Raw genomic sequence first — 24,075 nt, forward strand, 5'->3', positions numbered from 1 at the left:
GACAAGCAGAGGGGATAAACAACGGGAGCATCCTGAAGTATTCCTGAGCAGCTGAAGCCATCTAGGCACATTTGCAGTGGGCAGGGTTATTAGTTGTTAGAAGCACTGCTGATCATCTACACCCTAATGTGCACAGCAGGAAATTCCAATTGAAACAGCACAAGCAACAACTTGTATTTAGATAGCACCTTTAACATAATAAAACCCAAGGTGCATCACAGGAGCATTATAAAGTTAAATCCAACTTCAAGGCACCACACAAGGACTTCCAGAACGCACATGATAAGGTGCCGCACAAAAGGTTAATACACAAGGTAAGATCAAATGGGGTTAGGGGCAATTTATTAGCTTGGATAGAGGATTGGCTAACCAACAGAAAACAGAGAGTCGAGATAAGTGGGTCTGTTTCTATTTGGCAACATGTAACTAGTGGGGTGCCACAGGGTTCAGTCCTTGGGCCCCAACTCTTTACAATATATATTAATGACTTGGATGCAGGGATAGAAGGTGCTATAGCCAAATTTGCAGATGACACTAAAATAGATGGGATAGTAAGTTGCAATGAAGAAATAAGAAATTTACAAATGGATATGGATAGGTTAGGCGAATGGGCCAAAATGTGGCAGATGGATTTTAACGTGGATAAGTGTGAGGTTATCAATTTTGGTCGGAAGAATGGGAAAACAAATTATCTAAATGGAGAGAAACTTCAGAATGCTTCTGTGCAGAGGGATCTGGGTGTCCTCGTGCATGAATCGCAGAAAACTAGTTTGCAGGTACAGCAGGTGATAAGGAAGGCAAATGAAATTTTGACATTTGCTGCTAAAGGAATAGAGAGTGTAAAAGTAGGGAAGTGTTGCTGCAACTGTACAAGGCATTAGTGAAACCGCATCTGGAGTATTGTGTACAGTTTTGGTCCCCTTACTTGAGGAGGGATGTAGTTGCATTGGATGCAGTTCAGAGGAGTTTCACTAGATTGATTCCAGGAATGAGGGGTTTGTCTTTACTCTCCAGAGTTTAGAAGAATGAGAGGAGAAGGGGTTTGACAAAGTAGACGTGGAGAGGATGTTTCCTCTTGTGGGGCAATCTAGAACGAGAGGTCATAGTTTTAGGATAAGGGGTAGCAGATTTAAAACAGAGGTGTGGAGAAATTAATTCTCTCAAAAGGATCGAGAGTCTGTGGAATTCACTACCCCATAGAGCAGTGGATGCCGGGACATTTAGTAAATTTAAGGAGGAAATCGACAGATTTTTAATTAGTAATGGATTGAAGGGTTATGGAGAACGGGCAGCAAAGTGGAGTTGAGGCCGAGAAGAGATCAGCCATGATTGTATTGAATGGCGGAGTAGGCTCGAAGGGCTGAATTGCCTACGCCTGCTCCTAGTTCTTATGACCTTTTAGGGCAGGTGGTCAGGAGTTTGGTCAGAGGTAGGTTTCAAGGAGCATCTTAGAAGGAGAGAGGTACAGAGAAACAGCGAGGGAGGAAATTCCACAGTCTATGGCCTTGACAGCTGAACTCACAGCCAATGAACAATTAAAATCGGGAATGTTTAGGCCAGAATTCAAGGAGTGCAGATATCCTAGAGAGTCGTGGGGATGGAGGAAATTAGAGATCGGGAGGGATGAGGCCATGGAGAGATTTGAAAACAAGAATGAGAAGGAAAAAGCAACAAAAGCTGTTACCACACTACAGGTGAGGCTGTCCTAGCCCTGTGTTAAAAACCTGGAACCTTGCAAAGATTCACTTTATTCAAGTGTAGAACTACGTCTTCATGTTACACCCTGACATCGCAGCTGTCATTTAAAAAAAATGTCAAATACTAGTGTCTGACTTGTCTATCTGATTTTACAGTCTGCAATGTGCCTGCAGTTCTGTGGACTGTGAGGCTGGTAGGCTGCAGGATCAGTTCTGTGCTGACCCACAGAACAACTCATCCTTGACAAGGACCTGCCCAGTGCTTCCCCAAAAGACAGAGCAGAGGGAACGAACAATGGGAGGGCAGGCCGTCTATTAAAAAAAGGTGCCTGTACTGCTCCTTGCCCTGTCTACACACTACACAGCATAGGACCAGGAGTGGGCCATTGAGCGCCTTGAGCCCCTTCCACCATTCAAACAGCTCATCACTGATCTGTATCGTACCTCCACTTCCCTTAATACCCTTGCCGAATATGAACCAAATAGACTCAGTTTAGAAATTTTTCATTGCCCAGCTTCAGACGTGCACCTAATCAGATCCCGGTGACTGTTCAATCCAGGACTCAAGTTTAGCTAATTCTATTTTTTTTTTTAAAAACACACCCCTCCAAATGTATGGACCCACTGACCAGAGGATTTTCTCTTCACAAAGAACCTACTGTTTGAAACGGTTCATTCCCTCGATGTCAGTAAACCATCGCTCAAGTTAAAGACCCAACACACTGCAATCTGTTATGTGAACAGTTTTAACGTCTGGTCTGGATTCCTCGGAGCAGCAAGATCCACAATCAATGCACACTGATCGAGTCTGTTCCCATTCGGCAGTCCCTGTTGGAGCACAGCAGAAACAAGAGTTAACAGCAGCCCAGCACAGCTGAGGTATTGGTTTTGTGTTTTTTTTAAAAAACTGACCATTCTTTGAGCCTTGTTTCTGCACTGTGAACTGACCAGTCATGTCAGAGAGAAAACAAACCGCATTTAGACCGTTTCCGTCAGTCACAGAAAATATAAATCACTTTAAAGTTGAGAATCATACTTTACAAATATGAACAGGCTGTGATCAAGCAACAATCACCCTGTCCAAATACAGGAATTTCAGTTTTTATAAAGGTATCTATTGGCTGAGCCAGGCCAGGGATGATACAGTGCCAAACAGGCAGGAGCAAAACCTCCCAAGTTATTCTCGAGTATCAAGTGTTAGTGTGCAGTCACGGTATTCATGCCCATGGTGCTATTAAGTTTCTGGTTAATGGTAGTCCCCAGGATGTTGATGGTGAGGGATCCAGCAATGGTAATGCTGTTGAATGTCAAAGGGACAGTTAGATTCTCTCTTGTCGGAGATGGTTAGCCTGGCACGTGTGGTATAAATGTTACTTTCTACTTATCAGCCCAAGTCTGAATGTTGCCCAGGTCTTTCTAAATGTGGGCTAGAACAGCTTCAGTATCTGAGGTGTTGCAAATGGAACTGAATCATCAGCAAACATCCCCTGTTCTGACCTTATGATGGAGGGAAGGCTATTAATGAAGCAGCTGAAGATAGTTGAGCCTAGGGCACTACCCTGAGGAACTCCTGCAGCGATGTCCTGGGACTGAGATGATTGGCCTCCAACAAACAGATCTTTCTTTGTGCGAGGTATGATTCCAACCAGCATGGAATTTCCCCCTAATTCCCACTGACTTCAATTCTGCTGGGACCCCTTTTGATTCCACACTCAGACAAAAATTGCCTTGATCCCATGAGTAACCACTCTCACCTCACCTCTGGAATTCAGCTCATTGTACCTGCCATTTTCTGTGGAATGACTAGATGAGCAAATACATCAGATGAAAAACTGTACAACCAGCTAGAGGGACTAAAGCTCTATTTCCTGAAGAGTTAATGGTGGAATATGCTCCCAGGGAGATGCAGGACACATCAGAGCGTTTACTTTGAGCCTCATGGTGAAATCAACATGAAAATACTGTCATCATTTGCATCCTACAGCTCAAGATTAACAGGTTGATATATTCAAACACCATTAGATCGTATTCAAAGTCACTTACCATATTGAAATGATCACAGGTTCCGTGCCCAGGCTCCCCCTGTAAACAACACAAAATAATTATTAGTGTCCACACCAGTATATCACCAACTGACCACATACTGCACACTTGCGTAAACTGAAGCCCAGTCTGAGGTGAGAGACAGCGCACACTGAGTGTCTGCCTACGGTTATCTAAATGTAACCAGAGCCCAGCCTCAATATCCTCCCATGAGCTGTATCGCAGTGTTTGCTTTGAAGATCAGCAACATACTTCAAACAATTCCAAGTTGGCCAGCCATGTGATCAAACCGGCCCCACCAGGACTGTTTGTGTATTCGGCCATCTTACCAGTTAACCTGGAATGCTAGCCTTTCCACCTTCAACGTCTGGTAATCAAAAGTCCATTGTGGGTTAAATTGGAGCAGGGAATAGCCCCTTTGTTCTTTGAAGTACTGTCTGTGGATATGCTAAATGTCTCTCCCCAGCCAAATTTTCCAATTGTTTTTTAAAGCATGTTCTTTCTTCATCAGCAGTTCAACATCAATGCTCAACAGGCGAAATTAATTTTCCTTATTCTTGACAGGTGGGGGTTTGCCTGACACAAGGCTTTTGACAAGGTTCCACATGGCAGGCTGGTCAAAATGGTAAAAGCCCTCAAGATCCAAGCAAGAGTTGCAAGTTGGATCCAATATTGGCTGAGTGACAGGAAGCAAAGGGTACTGCTTGATGGATGTTTTTGCAACTGGAAGGCTGTTACCAGTGGGATTCCGCAGGACTCAGTACTTGGTCCCTTGCTTTTTGTAGTTTATATTCATGAGTTAGATGCAATGTAGGGGCATGATAAAGTTTGCAGATGTTGCAAAAATTGGCCGTGTGGTTGACAGTGAGGAGAAAAACTTTATATTGCAGGAAGATATAGCTGGTCTGGTCAGTTGGGCAGAAAAGTGGCAAATGGAACTCAATCCGGAGAAGTGCAAGGTCATTCATTTTGGGAGGTGCAGCAAGGCAAGGAAATACATAATAAATGGGAGGATACGGAGTAGTATGGAGGGACAGATGGACCCTGGAGTGCATGTTCACAGATCTTTAAATGTAGCACGAAAGGTTGATAAGGTGGTTAAGGGGCCATACGGCATGTTTTCCTTTATTAGCCAAGGCATAGAATACAACATAGAATACAGGGAGTTTATGCTAGAACTGTATACAACATTAGTTAGACTGCAGATAGAGCACTGTGTACAGTTCTGGTCACCACATTACAGGAAAACTACAATTGCAATGGACAGGGTGCAGAGGAGATTTATGAGGATGTTGCCAGGACTAGAAGAAATTTAGCTAAGAAAGAAAGATTCCATAGGCTGGTGTTGTTTTCCTTGGAACAAGAGGTGGCTGAGGGGATGACTTAATTGAGGTGTGCAAATTTATGGATGACCTAGACAGAGTAAATAAGGACAACCTATTTCCCTTGGCAGATGGGTCAAAAACCAGGGGACACAGGCTTCAAGTAATTAGTAGAAGGATGAGAATGGAGATGAGGAAACATGTTTCCCCCCCCCCACCCCAGAGGGTGGCAGGGACCTGGAACTCACTGCCAGAAAGGGTGGTAGAGGCAGAAACTCTCACCACATTCAAAAAGTAATTGGATGTCTACTTGAAGAGCTGTGACCTGCAGGGCTACAGACCAAGTACATGAAGATGGGATTAGGCTGGGTAGCTCTTCACCCACAGACAGGATGGGCTGAATGGCCTCATGTGTAGCAAATGTTCTATGATTCTAAGGCAGCTCAATACCACCTTCTCAAGGGCAGTTACGAATGGGCAATAAATCGTGGCCTTGTGAGCGACACACACAGCCAAAGAACAAAAAAAAAGTAACCAGCAGTGAACAAAATCCACAAGGTATTCTGGAATGGTGAATGTTATATTGAGTTTTTGGTGGAATGACGAGTTGAGGAATCACATCAGATGAAAAACTGTACAACCAGCTAGAGGGACTAAAGCCCTATTTCCTGAAGAGTGAATGGTAGGATATGCTCCCGGGGAGCTGCAGGACACATCAGAGCGTTTACTTTGAGCCTCATGGTGAAATCAACATGAAAACACTGTCATCATTCGCATCCTACTGCTCAAGATTAACAGGTAGATATATTCAAACAAAACCAGTAGATCGTATTCAAAAGTCACTTACCATATTGAAATGGTCACAGGTTCTGTGCCCAGGCTCCCCCTGTCAACAACATGAAATAAATATTAGTGCCCACACCAGTATATCACCAACTGTCCAAACACTGCACACTTTCTTAAACTGAAGCCCCGTCTGAGGTGAGAGACAGTGTACACCCAGTGTTTTCCTATGGTTATCGATCTGTAACCAGAGTCCAGCCTCAATATCCTCCTGTGAGCTGAAGGATGTATCACAGTGTTTGCTTTGAAGATCAGTAACATCACATTTCCCAATTTGCAACCGGTCCAATTCTGATTTGGTACAATGGAACAATTTTTTAAATTTTATTTATTTAGAGATACAGCACTGAAACAGGCCCTTCGGCCCACCAAGTCTGTGCCGACCAACAACCACCCATTAATCCCATATTGCCTACCACATCCCCATCATTCTCCTACCCCCTACCTACACTAGGGGCAACTTACAATGACCAATTTACCTATCAACCTGCAAACCTTTGGTTGTGGGAGGAAACCAGAACACCCGGCGGAAAGCCACGCGGTCACAGGGAGAACTTGCAAACTCCGCACAGCCAGTACCCAGAACTGAACCCGGGTTGCTGGAGCTGTGAGGCTGCGGTGCTAACCACTGCGCCACCCAGGAAAAATTTCCGTTGAAAAAATTAGGGTATGATTTGAATTTGAGACGCATATTGTTCAAGAGAAAAGAAAATGTCAGGAACTCTTTTTGTTCAAAATATCAGTCATTTCTTACAGAAAAAATAATGGGTCTCAGCAAATTTTGTTTAATGTTTAAATTTGCATCCCTCCGCTCAGAATTATAGCTGAGTTTGGGCACTGACAGGTAGGAGACGAGCAGAAGGGATAAACAACAGGAACATCCTGAAGTATTCCTGAGCAGCTGAAGCCGTCTCGGCACATTTGCAGTGGGCAGGGTTATTAGTTGTTAGAAGCACTGCTGATCATCTACACCCTAATGTGCACAGCAGGAGATTCCAATTGAAACAGCACAAGCAACAACTTGTATTTAGATAGCACCTTTAACATAATAAAACCCAAGGTGCATCACAGGAGCATTATAAAGTTAAATCCAACTTCAAGGCACCACACAAGGAGATATTAGGGCAGGTGGTCAGGAGTGTGGTCAAAGAGGTAGGTTTTAAGGAGCATCTTAGAAGGAGAGAGGTACAGAGAAACAGTGAGGGAGGAAATTCCACAGTCTATGGCCTTGACAGCTGACCTCACAGCTAATGGTGAACAATTAAAATCGAGAATGTTTAAGCCAGAATTCAAGGAGTGCAGATATCCTGGAGAGTCGTGGGGATGGAGGAAATTAGAGATAGGGAGGGATGAGGCCATGGAGAGATTTGAAAACAAGAATGAGAAGGAAAAAGCAACAAAAGCTGTTACCACACTGCAGGTGAGGCTGTCCTAGCCCTGTGTTAAAAACCTGGAACCTTGCAAAGATTCACTTTATTCAAGTGTAGAACTACGTCTTCATGTTACACCCTGACATCACAGCTGTCATTTAAAAAAAATGTCAAATACCAGTGTCTGACTTGTCTATCTGATTTTACAGTCTGCAATGTGCCTGCAGTTCTGTGGACTGTGAGGCTGGTAGGCTGCAGGATCAGTTCTGTGCTGACCCACAGAACAACTCATCCTTGACAAGGACCTGCCCAGTGCTTCCCCAAAAGACAGAGCAGAGGGAACGAACAATGGGAGGGCAGGCCGTCTATTAAAAAAAAAGGTGCCTGTACTGCTCCTTGCCCTGTCTACACACTACACAGCATAGGACCAGGAGTGGGCCATTGAGCGCCTTGAGCCCCTTCCACCATTCAAACAGCTCATCTACTGTTTTTAAAAACCTACTGTTTGAAACGGTTCATTCCCTCGATGTCAGTAAACCATCGCTCGAGTTAAAGACCCAACACACTGCAATCTGTTATGTGAACAGTCTTAACGTCTGGTCTGGATTCCTCGGAGCAGCAAGATCCACAATCAATGCACACTGATTGAGTCTGTTCCCATTCGGCAGTCCCTGTTGGAGCACAGCAGAAACAAGAGTTAACAGCAGCCCAGCACAGCTGAGGTATTGGTTTTGTGTTTTTTTTTTAAAAAACTGACCATTCTTTGAGCCTTGTTTCTGCACTGTGAACTGACCAGTCATGTCAGAGAGAAAACAAACCGCATTTAGACCGTTTCCGTCAGTCACAGAAAATATAAATCACTTTAAAGTTGAGAATCATACTTTACAAACATGAACAGGCTGTGATCAAGAAACAATCACCCTGTCCAAATACAGGAATTTCAGTTTTTATAAGGTATCTATTGGCTGAGCCAGGCCGGGGATGATACTGTGCCAAACAGGCAGGAGCAAAACCTCCCAAGTTATTCTAGAGTATCGAGTATTACGCTGTAGCCACAATATTTAAGCCGATGGTGGAAGTTTCTGGTTAATGGTAGTCCCCAAGATATTAATAGTGAGGGATTCAGCAAAGGTAATGCTGTTGAATGTCAAAGGGACACTGTTAGATTCTCTCTTGTTGGAGGTGGTCACTGCCTGGCACTTGTGTGGTACAAATGTTACTTTCTAATTATCAGCCCAAGTCTGAATGTTGCGCCCAGGTCTTTCTACATGTGGGCTAGAACAGCTTCTGAAGAAGGGTCACTGACCTGAAACATTAATTCTGTTTCTCTCTCCACAGATGCCGCCAAATCTGCTGAGTATTTCCAGCATTTCTTGTTTTTATTTCAGTATCTTAGGTGTTGCGAATGAAACTGAATCATCAGCAAACATCCCCACTTCTGACCTTCTGATGGGGGGTGCGGGAGGGAGGGGGGGGGATGGTTTTGGGGTAAGTCATTAATGAAGCAGCTGAAGATGGTTGGGCCTCGGACACTATCCTGAGGAACTACTGCAGCGATGTCCAGGAACTGAGATGGTTAGTCTCCAACAACCACAACCATCTTTCTTTGTGCTAGGTATGACTCTAGCCAGCATGGAATTTCCCTCTGATTCCCATTGACTTCAATTCTGCTGGGACTCCTTTTGATTCCACACTCAGTCAAACATTGCCTTGATCCCAAGGGTAGTCACTCTCACCTCACCTCTGGAATTCAGCTCATTGTACCTGCCATTTTCTGTGGAATGACTAGATGAGCAGATATACCAGATGAAAAACTGTACAACCAGCTAGAGGGACTAAAGCTCTATTTCCTGAAGAGTTAATGGTGGAATATGCTCCCAGGGAGATGCAGGACACATCAGAGCGTTTACTTTGAGCCTCACGGTGAAATCAACATGAAAACACTGTCATCATTTGCATCCTACTGCTCAAGATTAACAGGTTGATATATTCAAACACCATTAGATCGTATTCAAAAGTCACTTACCATATTGAAATGATCACCGGTTCTGTGCCCAGGCTCCCCCTGTCAAAACAAAATAATTATTAGTGTCCACACCAGTATTTCACTAACTGACCACATACTGCACACTTTCTTAAACTGAAGCCCAGTCTGAGGTGAGAGACAGTGTACACCCAGTGTTTGCCTATGCTTATCGATCTGTAACCAGAGTCCAGCCTCAATATCCTCCCATGAGCTAAAGGATGCATCAGTGTGCTTGCGTTGAAGATCAGTAACATCACATTTCCCAATAATCATCATTTGCACCCTTTTGCTCAGAATTATAGTGGAGTCTGGACGACATATGGCCAGGAGGCAACAGTGGTACACTCACTTCTGCAGGTGTTAAAAATTGATTCCTGGGATTTGGCCGCCACTGGTCGGGGGCAGTTTTTATTGACCGTCCCTACTTTCCCTTAAGAAGGTGCTGGTGAGCCGTCATGTTGAACTGCTGTAGCCTGTATGGCGAAGGTTTCCCCCATATCGGAGGGAGCGCCAGGATTTTGACACAGTGATAACTAAGGAGTGGCGATGGATTACCACATGAGGGTAGAGGGGAATCTGGAAGTGGTGTTTTTGTCTGTACCTAGTACCCACATTCCTCTAGGTGATACTGACTGCAGGTTTGGTAGGTGCCGCAGAGGATGTCTTGGTGACTTGCTACAGTCAGTGCTGTACACAGTATGTTCTGCACTTGCAGCATACTGATGGAGGGAGTGCTGATCAGACCAGACTGCTTTGTCCTGGATTTGAACATTGTTGGAGCTGCACCCAAGCAAGTGGCAGTATCCAATCACACTGCAGCCGGATCACAGCCTTATTCTCCTATCTTCCCTCATGCTCGATAAGCTCATCTTCTCCATGAGACTCGCCTCCTGCTTTCTCGATCCTAGTCGCACTAAATTGCTGAGCGCCCAACGTCCCCTCCTGGCTGAGGCTGCTATCAGTTCTCCCACTCTTCCTGGTTCTGTCCCTCTTTCCTTCAAATCATTACTCATAAAAAAAATCCACCCTTGACCCTCTCCATCCTTACAAACTACCACCCCATCTACAACCTCCCTTTCCTCTCCAAGGTCTTTGATTGGTTGCCGCCTCCCAAATCCATTCCCATCCTGCCCAGATGTCCACATCTGAATGCCTGCAATCAGATTTCTGCCCCTGCCACTGTACTGAAACGGCTCTTACCAAAGTCACAACTGACATGCTATGTGACTGTGATAAAGGTAAACTACCTCCTCGTCCTTCGCAAGCTGTCAGCAGCTTTTGACACAGTTGACCATCTCACCCGCTCCAACAGCTCTCCACTGTCATCCAGCTGAGTGGGATTGCTCTCACCTGGTTCCATTATCAATTCAGTCATAGCCAGAGAATTAGCTGCAATGAGTGCCCCCACAAGGATCTCTCCTTGGCCCCCTCCTCATCTATCTGTTGAACAGCACTTCCCAAACCTGCGATTTCAACCAACTAGAAGGACAAGGGCAGCAGATGCACGGGAACACCACCACCCGCAAGTTCCCCTCCAAGTCACACACCACCCTGACCTGGAACTATATCACCATTCCTTCACTGTCGCTGGGTCAAGATCCTGGAGCTCCCTTCCTAACAGCACAGTGGTTCAGGAAGACAGCTCACCACCACCTTCTCAAGGGCAATTAGTGATGGGCAATAAATGCTGTCCTAGCCAGCGACACCCACATCCCATGAACAAATAAAAAGAATCCACAAGCTGCCTATGAGCAACTACATCTGAAAACACAGTCAGGTTTAACATGTATGATGACAATACCCAGCTCAACCTCACCAACACCTCTCGACCCCCTCGCTGACTCTGATTTCTCACACAGCTTATCCGGCATCCAAGTACCAGCTGAGCAGAAATTTCCAATTAAATACTGGAAACCCATTGTTTCTGGTCCCCACTCCAAACTCCATTCTCTAGCTAGCAGCTCCATCCATCACCCTGGAAACAGTCTGACATTAAGCCTCGGTGTCACATTTGACCCAGAAAATGAGCTTCTGATCTCATATTCATTCGTGCCATCACCAAGACCACCTATTCCCAACCTTGTAACATCCATTGACTTTGCCCTGTCTCAGCTTGTCTGCTGCTTAGTAACCTTCGTTACCTCCAGACTTGAATATTCCCACGCACTCCTGATCAGCCATGACTATATTGATTGGTGGAACAGATTTTCCAAGCGCCACATGGTCGCCTCCGGTTGCCGGCTCTGCGCGCCTGCGCTCTGTTGCCTCCTCCTCCTCAGCCGCATGTTCCGGTGCCGGCTCTGCGCGCCTGCGCTCTACTGCCTCTTCCCCCACACCCGCATGATGTTGCCGACACCGCCCGATACCGGAAATGACATCGCAACTCCAATCGCCGCCTGCCACTTATACTTTTAACTTCTCTTTAAAAAGCGACCAACACATAAGCATTGTGTCGGTGGCGGCGGAATTCCTCCCACAAACAAACAACTGAGGGCCCGGACAGAAGGTGACAATGGCCCGAAAACCCACTGAGGTACTTGGCCGATCGCGGCGCTCAACGCATTCATTCCGCTTGGATTTATTATAAATTGTGTTTTTTTAATACCTCCAGTCTGTTTTATCTTTACTGAATCCGAGTAGTTGACAAGGACGATCGTCCGACATCTGCAGCGCGCCTCCTCGCTCACCATTTTGAGGGGCTGAGTTGGCCGTCAGGCCGACGCCAACCCACGTGACCCTGCTCGCTTGCGCGGTGACGTCACGAACAACATCCCTCTGCGCACTAAAATAAAAGCAAAATACTGCGGATGCTGGAAATCTGAAACAAAAACAAGAAATGCTGGAACCACTCAGCAGGTCTGGCAGCATCTGTGGAAAGAGAAGCAGAGTTAACGTTTCGGGTCAGTGACCCTTCTTCGGAACTGACAAATATTAGAAAAGTCACAGATTATAAACAAGTGAGGTGGGGGTTGGGCAAGAGATAACAAAGGAGAAGGTGCAGATTGGACCAGGCCACATAGCTGACCAAAAGGTCACGGAGCAAAGGCAAACAATATGTTAATGGTGTGTTGAAAGCCAAAGCATTAGTACAGAAAAGGTGTGAATACACTGAATATTGAATAGCAGCAAGTGCAAACCTGAAAAAAACCGTGGGTAAGCAAACTGAACAAACTAAGATGAAATGAAATAAATGCAAAAAAAGATTGTAAAAAATGTAAAAAAGAATGTAAAAAAAAAAAGGAAGAAAAAATAACTAAAAATGAAAGTAAAATGGGGGGCTGTCATGCTCTGAAATTATTGAACTCAATGTTCAGTCCGGCAGGCTGTAGTGTGCCTAATCGGTAGATGAGATGCTGTTCCTCGTGCTTGCGTTGATGTTCACTGGAACACTGCAGCAATCCCAGGACAGAGATGTGAGTATGAGAGCAAGGGGGAGTGTTGAAATGGCAAGCAACCGGAAGCTCAGGGTCCTGCTTGCGGACTGAGCGGAGATGTTCCGCAAAGCGGTCACCCAGTCTGCGCTTGGTCTCCCCAATGTAGAGGAGACCACACTGTGAGCAGCGAATACAGTACACTACATTGAAAGAAGTACAAGTAAATCGCTGCTTCACCTGAAAGGAGTGTTTGGGGCCTGGGATAGTGAGGAGAGAGGAGGTAAATGGGCAGGTATTACACCTCCTGCGATTGCAGGGGAAGGTGCCCTGGAACGGGGACGAGGTGGTGGGGGTAATGGAGGAGTGGACCAGGGTGTCGCGGAGGGAATGATCCCTTCGGAATGCTGACAGGGGAAGGGAGGGGAAGATGCGACTGGTAGTAGCAGTAGGAAGGAACTTAAGCAAGGAGTCAGCAGGGCTAAAAGGGGTCATGAAAAGTCATTTGGCAAACAGGATTAAGGAAAATCCCAAGGCTTTTTATACGTATATAAAGAGCAAGAGGGTACTAGGGAAAGGGTTGGCCCACTTGAGGACAGAGAAGGGAATCTATGTGTGGAGCCAGAGGAAATGGGCGAGGTACTAAATGAGTACTTTGAATCAGTATTCACCAAAGAGAAGGACTTAGTGAATGATGAGTCTAGGGAAGGGAGTGTAGATAGTCTCGGTCATGTCGTTATCAAAAGGGAGGAGGTGTTGGGCGTCTTGCAAAGCATTAATGTAGATAAGTCCCCAGGGCCTGATGTGATCTACCCCAGAATACTGAGGGAGGCAAGGGAAGAAATTGCTGGGGCCTTGACAGAAATCTTTGCATCCTCATTGGCTACAGGTGAGGTCGCAGAGGACTGGAGAATAGCCAATGTTGTTCCTTTGTTTAAGAAGGGTAGCAAGGATAATCCAGGAAATTATAGGCCGGTGAGCCTTACGTCAGTGGTAGGGAAATTATTAGAGAGGATTCTTCGGGACAGGATTTACTCCCATTTGGAAACAAACAAACTTATTAGCAAGAGGCAGCATGGTTTTGTGAAGGGGTGGTTGTGTCTCACTAATTTGATTGAGTTTTTTGAGGAAGTGACGAAGATGATTGATGAGGGAAGGGCGGTGGATGTTGTCTATATGGACTTCAGTAAAGCCTTTGACAAGGTCCCTCATGGCAGACTGGTACAAAAGGTGAAGTCACAAGGGATCAGAGGTGAACTGGCAAGATGGATACAGAACTGGCTCGGTCATAGAGGGTAGCAGTGGAAGGGTGCTTTTCGGAATGGAGGGCTGCGACTAGTGGTGCTCCGCAGGGATCAGTGCTGGGACCTTTGCTGTTTGTAGTATATATAAATGATTTGGAGGAAAATGTAGCTGGTCTGATTAGTAAGTTTGCGGACGACACAAAGGTTGGTGGAGTTGCGGATAGTGATGAGGATTGTCAGAGGATACAGCAGGATATAGATCGGTTGAAGACTTGGGCGGAGAAATGGCAGATGGAGTTTAATCCGGACAAAGGTGAGGTAATGCATTTTGGAAGGTCTCATGCAGGTGGGAAGTATACAGTGAATGGCAGAACCCTTAGGAGTATTGACAGGCAGAGAGATCTGGGCGTACAGGTCCACAGGTCACTGAAAGTGGCAACGCAGTTGGATAAGGTAGTCAAGAAGGCATACGGCATGCTTGCCTTCATCGGTCGGGGCATAGAGTATAAAAATTGGCAAGTCATGCTGCAGCTGTACAGAACTTTAGTTAGGCCACACTTAGAATATTGCGTGCAATTCTGGTCGCCACACTACCAGAAGGACGTGGAGGCTTTGGAGAGGGTACAGAAGAGGTTTACCAGGATGTTGCCTGGTCTGGAGGGCATTAGCTATGAGGAGAAGTTGGAAAAACTCGGATTGTTTTCACTGGAACGACGGAGGTGGAGGGGCGACATGATAGAGGTTTACAAAGTTTTGAGCGGCATGGACAGAGTGGATAGTCAGAAGCTTTTTCCCAGGGTGGAAGAGTCAGTTACTAGGGGACATAGGTTTAAGGTGAGAGGGGCAAAGTTTGGAGGGGATGTGCGAAGCAAGTTCTTTACACAGAGGGTGGTGAGTGCCTGGAACTTGCTGCCGGGGGAGGTGGTGGAAGCAGGTACGAGAGCGACATTTAAGAGGCATCTTGACAAATATGAATAGGATGGGAATAGAGGGATACGGTCCCCGGGAGTGCAGAAGGTTTTAGTTTAGGCAGGCATCAAGATTGGTGCAGGCTTGGAGGGCCGAATGGCCTGTTCCTGTGCTGTACTGTTCTTTGTTCTTTGTTCTTTTGTTCTTTGTTCATAGCTATCAATTGATGTAATAATGTGCTACTTCACACCTATTCATTTTGGTTTGGGTTGTGAGTCAGTCTGGTTCTAGAACCCTTTGTTAGTTCATTCATGTTGATAGGAGTCATTGCTACGACCGACCGCTCCAGTGGAAGCCCCCAATCAAAATATATGATTCTGATTGTGGTGGGACCAACGCACTGTTAATTCAATCCCATCATTCCACAGATTGGCCAACATATCATATGAAACATTCCAAATTAAAGAGAGACCCAACCAAATTGTACCATCTATTAATTCCCCCCCCCCCCCCCCCCCCACCCGCGAATGAGGCTAACCAAACCAGGTGTCTTTAAATCAATAAATTAACTCTTTAATTACAATAACTAAATTCTTAAACACTATGAAGATATAAACAACATTTAAAATAGAAAAAATTGACGGTGTTCCTTTCAATTTCAAAGGGGTTGTCCCCAGAGTAATTTCAGATGAGCTTAATGAGTTTCATATCTGCAGACAGGCTTGTTGATTTCCAGTACAGGAGGGGGGTCACATGACTGCTACTGCATTTTGTTTGTGGTATAAGTGTCCATGTTCTTGTGGTTTAGTTTAACAGTTGAGTTTTTATTTTCATAATTCCTCCAAGTCATTGTTCGTTTCATCACAGCTTCTTCCATGCTTGACATTATGCAGGAGCCGCGTGTCTCCCTGGCACTCATGCCAATGCCCGTTGACATCAGACCCACAGGTGCATTTCCACTGGTGTCTGGTCTCACACCTCCTCCAGCTCATCCTTGGTGGAGGCAGTGCACTCAATGTTAGTGTCATTCTTTATTGCATCTCTACTCTGGAGTGCCAGGTTGTGCAGAGCACCGCGCACCAGCACGATATGTGAGACCCAGAAAGAGGCATATTGCAGGGATTCCCCAGATCTATGCAGGAATCTCAACCTCATTTTCAGAAGGCCTATGGCATGTGCAATGGCCGCCCTTGTTGTCCCATGGCAGTGGTTGCAGGTGTCCCCAGCCTTTGTGTTGGTCATGCCTTTAGTGGGTAGCGCTGATCACCCGGGATGCGTCTACGAAGGCATTCTGGTGGCCTGAAGAGCTGAGGCACCTGGGACTGGCTCAGGATGTACGAGTTGTGGCAGCTTCCCGGGAACTGTGCACACAACTGCAGGATCCTTTTACACAATCGTCACAAATTAATTGAACATTCAGCAAGTGGAACCCCCTACCTGTTCCCGAAGGCTCCTGGCTGCTCTGTGGGAATCTTGATGCCACATGCATGTAGTCAATCAATTCCCCCCTGCACCTGAGGAAACCCAGCCTGGCCCCGAGCCCTATCCCCCTCTCAGCCTGAATGGCCTGATCAGTGTGATCCCTGGTCTATTTCCATGCCCTCTGGTACACAGCCTCTGTCACCTGCTTGATGCAGCTGTGATGGGCTGTTGACTAGGAGATCCCACGGATGTCTCCAGACGATCCCTGGAGCATAAAGGTTGAGCCCCATGGTCACCTTCATCCCCACAGGCAATGGGTGGCCACTAGGTCCCATTGACCTGAATTCATCCTCCAGCATTCCACACACGTCCTCGAGCACCTGTCTGGACAGACAGTCTTCGGAGACACCGGTGCTCTCATATCTCCATGTAACTAAGCCTCTGTCTGTCAACTCTTTCAGCTGAGCAGCGTCCTCTGCTAACATGAGCCTTCATTAGTCCTGTGTCCCCTCCTCACCATCCCTTTGCACCCTCATGAGGCTGCTGCTCCTCTGGCTCTTGCAACCCCACTTCATGTGGCTGAACCTGTCTCTCTCTCCCACTCTTCTCACTAGAGTGCATAGCACCCATTGAGAATTGGAGCCCTCAAGGTTCATATCCTCTCGACCTGCTAGTGCTGGCTGCACTAGATGAAGTGGACCTGGGACACACCCTTCCAATAACTTCCCTCCAATATGGGTTCCCACTGTGCAATACCTGCAACCTTTCAATCCTTTGCACAGTGGTGCAGTGGTGGGGCGGCACAGTGGTGCAGTGGTTAGCACTGCAGCCTCACAGCTCCAGTGACCCGGGTTCAATTCTGGGTCCTGCCTGTGTGGAGTTTGCAAGTTCTCCCTGTGTCTGCGTGGGTTTTCTCCGGGTGCTCCAGTTTCCTCCCACAAGCCAAAAGACTTGCAGGTTGATAGGTAAATTGGCCATTATAAATTGCCCCTAGTATAGGTAGGTGGTAGGGAAATATAGGGACAGGTGGGGATGTGGTAGGAATATGGGATTAGTGTCGGATTAGTATAAATGGGTGGTTGATGGTTGGCACAGACTCAGTGGGCCAAAGGGCCTGTTTTAGTGCTGTATCTCTAAACTAAACTAAACTATCTGAACCTCAACCTGCTTAGTTGACAACACAGGTGTACTCAATGGCTGCCACTTCCACCTGCCACTTCCTGCCACCACTCAGCTGCCTCTGAGCTCTCGCCTCCTTTGGGCAGGTGAGCCGCTGACACTGTGGAACCCTTGTGCCCCATGGAAAATGTAAAATTCCCCCAACATCGCTGTCAATTGCCTGCGTGTGTCATCCTGCACATTCCCAATCCTGCTGCTTGACTGCCCTGGGAAATAAGCCCAGCAGCTGGACAAGGTTGTGGTTCTGCTGTGAGGGGTTCCCCTGCCATTTTACTGGCACCCGCGCTGCCGCACCCCCCCCCCCCCCCACCCCCCACCAGCCTCCAAGACAGTTGCCATGTGGTTGGTAAAGTTCCGCCCCGAGCTTCAGGAAGGTGAAGCTCTGTCGCCCGGGACAGAAGAACTTGTATTTATATAAAAGCAAAATACTTCTGAAAGGTCATCACCCTGAAACATTAACTCTGTTTCCTTCTCCACAGATGCTGCCTGGCCTGCTGAGTATTTCCAGCACTTTCACTTTTTGTTATATTTAAATAGTGCACTTCATAGGAGCTTTATCAGAAAACAATTTGGAACCGAGCCACAAAATGAGATATTAAGACAGATGACCAAAAGCTTGGTCAAAGAGGTAGGTTTTAAGGAGCATCTTAAAGGAGGGAAGAGAGACAGGGATGGAATTCCAGTGCTTAGTGCTCAGAAAGATGAAGGTATGGCCACCAATGGTGAAGCAAAGACACACCAAAGCCACAATAAGACACATTATACAACAGCACACACCACAGGCTGGCATGAACTACCCTTCTCCCAGTAGCTGGGTTAGTCGGCTCAGGTGTTGCAGCTGTTTACCTCTTGTTCATCCTTCCCTCCTTCACTCATTGGAGACTGGGTCACATTTCAAGAACTCTAATGTGCTTCTCCTCACCCTGGTCTTTCTTATTTACCCATTCACGGGATATGGGCATCACTGGCAAAGCCAGCATTTATTGCCCATCCGTAATTGCCCTTGAGAAGGTGGTGGTGAGCTGCCTTCTTGTACTGCTGCAGTCCTTCTCATGTAGATACAGCCAGTGCTGTTAGGGAGGGAGTTCCAGAATGTTGGCCCAACAACAGTGAAGGAAGGACGATATATTTCCGAGTCAGGATGGTGTGTGGCTTGGAGCGGAATTTGCAGGTAGTCGTATTCCCATGCTAAGTGGTAGAGGTTGCGAGTTTGGAAGGTGCTTTCGAAGGAGTCTTGGTGAGTTGTTGCAGTGCATCTTGTAGATGGTATACACTGCTGCCACTGTGCATCGGCGGTGGAGGGAGTGAATGTTGAAGGTGGTGGGTAGGGTACCGATCAAGCAGGTTGCTTTGTCCTGGATGGTGTTGAGCTTCTTGAGTGTTGTTGGAGCTGCACCCATCCAGGCAAGTGGAGAGTATTCCTGCGGAGTTTGCAAGTTCTCCCTGTGTCTGCGTGGGTTTTCGCCAGGTGCTCCGGTTTCCTCCCACATCCAAAGACTTGCAGGTGATAGGTAAATTGGCCATTGTAAATTGCCCCTAGTGTAGGGAGGTGGTAGGGAATATGGGATTACTGTAAGGTTAGTATAAATGGGTGGTTGTTGGTCGGCACAGACTCAGTGGGCCGAAGGGCCTGTTTCAGTGCTGTATCTCTAAATAAAATAAAAAATAAAAATAAAATCACACTCCTGACTTGTGCCTTGTAGATGGTGGACAGGCTTTGGGAGTCAGGAGGTGAGTTACTTGTTGCAGAATTCCCAGCCTCTTACCTGCTCTTGTAGTCACGGTATTTATCACAGAATTGTTACAGTGCAGAAGGAGGTCTCTCATTCTTGATCTTTTCACGAGTGGGAACAGTTTCTCTCTATCTACTCTGTCTAGACCCCTCATGATTTTGAATACCTCTATCAAATCACCTCACAGCCTTCTCTTCTCCAAGGAAAACAGTCCTAACTTCTCCAATCTATCTTTATAACTGAGCTTCCTCAACCCTGGAATCATTCTCGTGAATCTTTTCTGTACTCTTTCTGTACTCTTGCCAATGCCCTCATGTCTTTCCTAAAGGTCTAGTTCAGTTTGTGATTAATGTAACCCCTGGGATGTTGATAGTGGGGGAATTCAGCGATGGGAATGCCATTGAATGCAGGAAGTGATGGTTAGATTCTCTGTTGTTGGAGATGTTCATTGCCATTCATTTGTGTGGCATGAATGTTACTTGCCACTTCTCAGTCGAAGTGACAATGTTGTCTGGGTCTTGCTGCATGCGAGCACAGACTGCTTCAGTGTCTGAGGAGTCACAAATGGTACTGAACATTGTGCAGTCATCAGTAAACATCCCCACTTTTGACCCTGTAATACAGGGAAGGTCATTGATGAAGCAGCTGAAGCTATTTGGGCCTAGGACACTCCCCTGAGGAACTCCTGCAGCGATGTTCTGGGGCTGAGATAATTGGCCTCCAACAACTACCATGTTCTTCCTTTTGTGCAAGGTATAAATTCAACCAGCGGAGAGTTTTCTCCCTGATTCCCATTGACTTCGATTTCATTGGGCTCCTTGATGACATACTCAGTCAAATGTTGCCCTGATGTCAATGGCAGCCACTCTCACCTCACCTCTGGAATTCAGATCTTTTGTCCCTTTTTTGGACTGAGGCTGTAATGAGGTCTGGAGCCTCGTGGAACCCAAACTGAGATTGTTAAGCCAGTTATTGCTGAGTAAGTGCTATCAAATAGCACTGTCAATGACACCTTCCACCACTTTGCTGATGATTGAAAGTAGACTGATGGGCCAATAGTTGGCCAGATTGGATTTGTCCTGCTTTTTGTGTACAGGACATACCTGGGCAATTTTCCACATTGTTGGGTAGATGCCAGTGTTGTAGCTGTTCTGGAACAGCTTGTCTAGGGACACAGCTAGTTCTGGAGCACAAGTCTTCAGTAATACAGCTGGGATGTTGTCGGGGCCCGTAGCCTTTGCAGTGTCCAGTGCACTTACTGTTGTTTGATATTAGGTGGAGTGAATCGGATTGGCTAAAAACTGGCATCTGTGATGGAGGAGGCCGAGATGGATCATCCACTCGGCACTTCTGGCTGAAGAATGTTTCAAATGCTTCAGACTTGCTATTGTAATGATGCAATGAGCACCCTTTCCATGGTGAATGGAGATATTTGTGGAGCCTCCTCCTCCGGTTAGTTGTTTAATTGCCATCCACTGTTCATGACTGGATGCAGAGCTTTGATCGAATCTGTTAGGTATGGGATTGCTTTGCACTGTATGTTGCATGCAGGTAGTCCTGTGTTGTAGCTTCAGCAGGTTGGCATCTCATGTTCAGCTATGCCTGGTGCTGCTACTGGCTTGCTCTCCTGCACTCTTTATTGAACAAGGATTGATCCCCTGGCTTGATGGTAATGGTAGTGTGGGGAATATGCTGGGCCATGAGGATACAGATTGTGATTGAATACAATTCTGCTGCTGCTGATGGCCCACAGTGCCTCATGGATGCCCACTTTTGAGTTGCTACATCTGCTCTGAATCTATCCCATTTAGCACGGTGGTAGTGCCACACAACACAATGGAGGGTATCCTCAGTGTGAAGATGGGACTTCATCTCTGCAAGGACAGTGCGGTGGTCACTCCTACCAATACTATCATGGACAGATGCCTGTGTAATAGGTAGATTGGTGAGGACAAGGTCATGTAGGTTTGTTGCTTTTATTGGTTCCCTCACCACCTGCCAAAGGCCCACACTGGCTATGTCCTTCACGCCATGGCCAGCTCAGTCAGTAGTGGTGCTGCCGAGCCACTCTTTGTGATGGACATTCTGCACCCTTGCCACCCTCAGCACTTCTCCCAAGTGGTATTCAACATGGAGGAGTACTGATTCATCATCAGAGGGAGGGTGGTAGGTGGTAATGAGCAGGAGGTTTCCTTGCCCATATTTGACCTGTGAGTTCATGGGGGTCCGGAGTCGATGTTGAGAACTCCCGGGGCCACTCCCTCCTGACTGTATACCACTGTGTCCCCACCTCTGCTGGCTCTGTCCTGTCGGTGCAACAGGACATACTCAGGGATAGTGATGGAGGGGGTCTGGGACACGGTCTGTAAAGTATGATTTGGTGAGTATGACTATGTCAGACTATTGCTTGACTAGTCTGTGGGACAGTTCTCCCAATTTTGGCACAAGTCTGCAGATGTTAGTGAGGAGGACTTTGAAGGGTCGACAGGGCAGGGTGTGCCGCTGTCGTTTCCGGTGCCTAGCTGGATACTGGGTGGTACATCCAGTTTTATTTTTTCAGTTTTTCTGTAGTGTTTGATACAACTTGAGTGACTTGCTGGGCCATTTCAGACGGCAGTTAATAATCAACCACATTGCTGTGGGTCTGGAGTCACATGTCGGCCAGACCAGGAAAGGATGGCAGATTTCCTTCCCTAAAGAACATTGGAGGACCACATTGGGTTTTAACGACCATCCAGTAGTTTCATGGTCACCATTACTGAGACTAGATCCTGCACGCTTTAATACGGATTTTCAACTATGGCAGCCTACAGTATAACTCTGGTAATGCTGACTGCGTACTTTTGCTGCTCTCGGATTAACAGCAGGCTTCGATATCTGGGACACATCATGAGGAAGAGTCTCACGGGTGGATACTGCACTACAAGTTAGAGGACCCAGGATGGAGGCGAGATCAATGCCTATCTTGGAGAAGGAAGATGGCAAAAGATATAATTTACACTGGTTGTCAAGCAACACTGCTGTTAGGTATCAATGGGTTCCCTCATACGTTACTTGGCAGGAGAAGGTTCAAGTTACATCATCTATAATACATCAGCTTTTACATAGGTACTTGCCACTTATCTATAAAGCTGTTAGTCAGAGGGTAGCCGCCTTGCCTTTGAGTCAGTAGTTCGTGGGCTTAAGTCCCACTCCAGAGACTTGAGCACATAATCCAGGCCAATATTCCCGGTGCAGTACTGAGGGAGCACTGCACTGTCGCAGGTGCTGTCTTTCAGATGATATGTTAAAACCTGCAAGATTTGGTTTGGGGATCACAGATTACTGGAAAGAGTCGAGGGGTTACAAGTGGTTTAGTGAGAAGCGTTATTGCAGTAGTTCACATAATCAGAATAGACACAGTAAACATAGGACCCATGATGGGTGAGAAGGTTTACTGGTTGCAAATAGGACAGACAGAGCAGCCTGCTGCCTGCCCTAACAGTCTCTTTCACGCCTTGAGGTTGATCAGGGTGTTCAGCTGAAGTTAGCATGGATCCAACCTAAAGAGCCTCCTCCCTTCGTCCGTGTTTTTCCCTTCTCGGCCACCCGTTTATATACTTTATCTCTGGGGGCTGTTGGACATCTCCTGCCAATCACTTGTTCGAGTACATCTTCCCACTCAGTTATCCAATTGCCAGGGTACAGGCACCCAAAGTAGACCCATCCCATTCCAACCCCAGCCCATGTCTTCACCCCTCTGCTTATTTCTTGTAAGGACATCTTGTTAACTTTACTTCAGACAGTTGTTTAGATATGTGGGGTAAGATCAAGCCTGGGAATGCTTACTCAAAGGCCTTTGCTTAAAATTATGTCCTTAGCAGAGATAAATGGCCTATGCCGTCCTGTGTCTGTGTCTAATCTGTCAGGCTACAGGGAGAAAGAAAAAAAGAGAGCTATTTCTATGATATTCAGTTAATTTCTTAAGATTTTATATGGTCATTCTTACAAATCTGTTCTCTCAGGTGTATGTAAAAGATCCTAAGGCACTATTTCGAAGAAGAGCAGGGGAGTTCTCCCAAGTATCTTGACCAATATTTATCCCTCAATCAAAATCAGTAGAACAGGCGATCTGGTCATTATCACATTGTTGTTTGTAGGAGCTTGCTGTGTGCAAATTGGCTGTCACATTGCCTGCATTATGCATTGAGTAGTTATAACCTGGAATGCACTGCTGAAAAGACGACGGAATCAGGTTCAACAGTAACTTCAAAATGGGAATTGAATAAATACTAGAAAAGGAAAAATTTTCAGGGCTATGGGAAAAGAGTGCATACAAACATATGAATTAGGAGCAGGAATAGGCCACTCGGCCCCTCGAGCCTGCTCTGCCATTCAATAAGATCATTGCTGATCTGATTGTCACCTTAACTCCACATCCCCGCCTACCCCCGAAGTAGGGGAATGGGATTAATTGGACAGCTCTCGAAAAGAGCCAGCACAGACGCAATAGGCTGAATGGCCTGCTTATGTGAAGTATGGTTCTAAGATTACAACAATGACTACACTTTAGGAGTGCTTCATCGGCTGTAAAGCTCTTTGGATTCTCCTGAAGTTATGAAAGATGCAATAGAAATACAAGTCTTTCTTTCTAAAAGCCTTGGATATTTCCAGTTGGCAACACAACAACCCCAACAGCTTATATAGTGCTTTTAATGTAATAAAACACTCCATGGCACTTCAGAGGAGTATTATAAAACAAAATATGACACCGAGCCACATAAGGAGATATTAGGTCTGATGACCAAAAGCTAGCCAAAGAGGGTAGGTTTTAAGGAGTGTCTTAAAGGAGGAAAGCAAGGTGTAGAGAGGGTATTCCAGAGCTTGGAACCTGGGCAAATGAAGGTGCAGCCACCAGTGGTGGAACGATTAAAATT

General features: G+C 46.3%; 1 protein-coding gene across 7 annotated transcripts in view; it reads left to right on the top strand.

Moving 5' to 3' along the window:
• The window catches only part of LOC137373086 (2-5A-dependent ribonuclease-like), a 95,781-nt gene that overhangs the window by 15,678 nt on the left and 56,028 nt on the right, over nt 1–24,075 (top strand). For 2 of the 7 annotated variants that reach the window (XM_068037950.1, XM_068037955.1), the window contains exon 1: nt 11,629–11,834. The exons of 1 other annotated variant lie outside the window; for it this stretch is intronic. The gene's annotated coding sequence lies outside the window, so the exon portion shown is untranslated. Of the gene's footprint in view, nt 1–11,628; nt 11,835–12,336; nt 12,455–18,029; nt 18,055–24,075 lie in introns of those variants that run through there. 4 more of the 7 variants (XR_010975580.1, XM_068037956.1, XM_068037951.1 and 1 more) reach the window with 3 other exon arrangements.

Source organism: Heterodontus francisci, chromosome 8 (assembly GCF_036365525.1).
Source record: "Heterodontus francisci isolate sHetFra1 chromosome 8, sHetFra1.hap1, whole genome shotgun sequence".
Classification (NCBI taxonomy): domain Eukaryota; kingdom Metazoa; phylum Chordata; class Chondrichthyes; order Heterodontiformes; family Heterodontidae; genus Heterodontus; species Heterodontus francisci.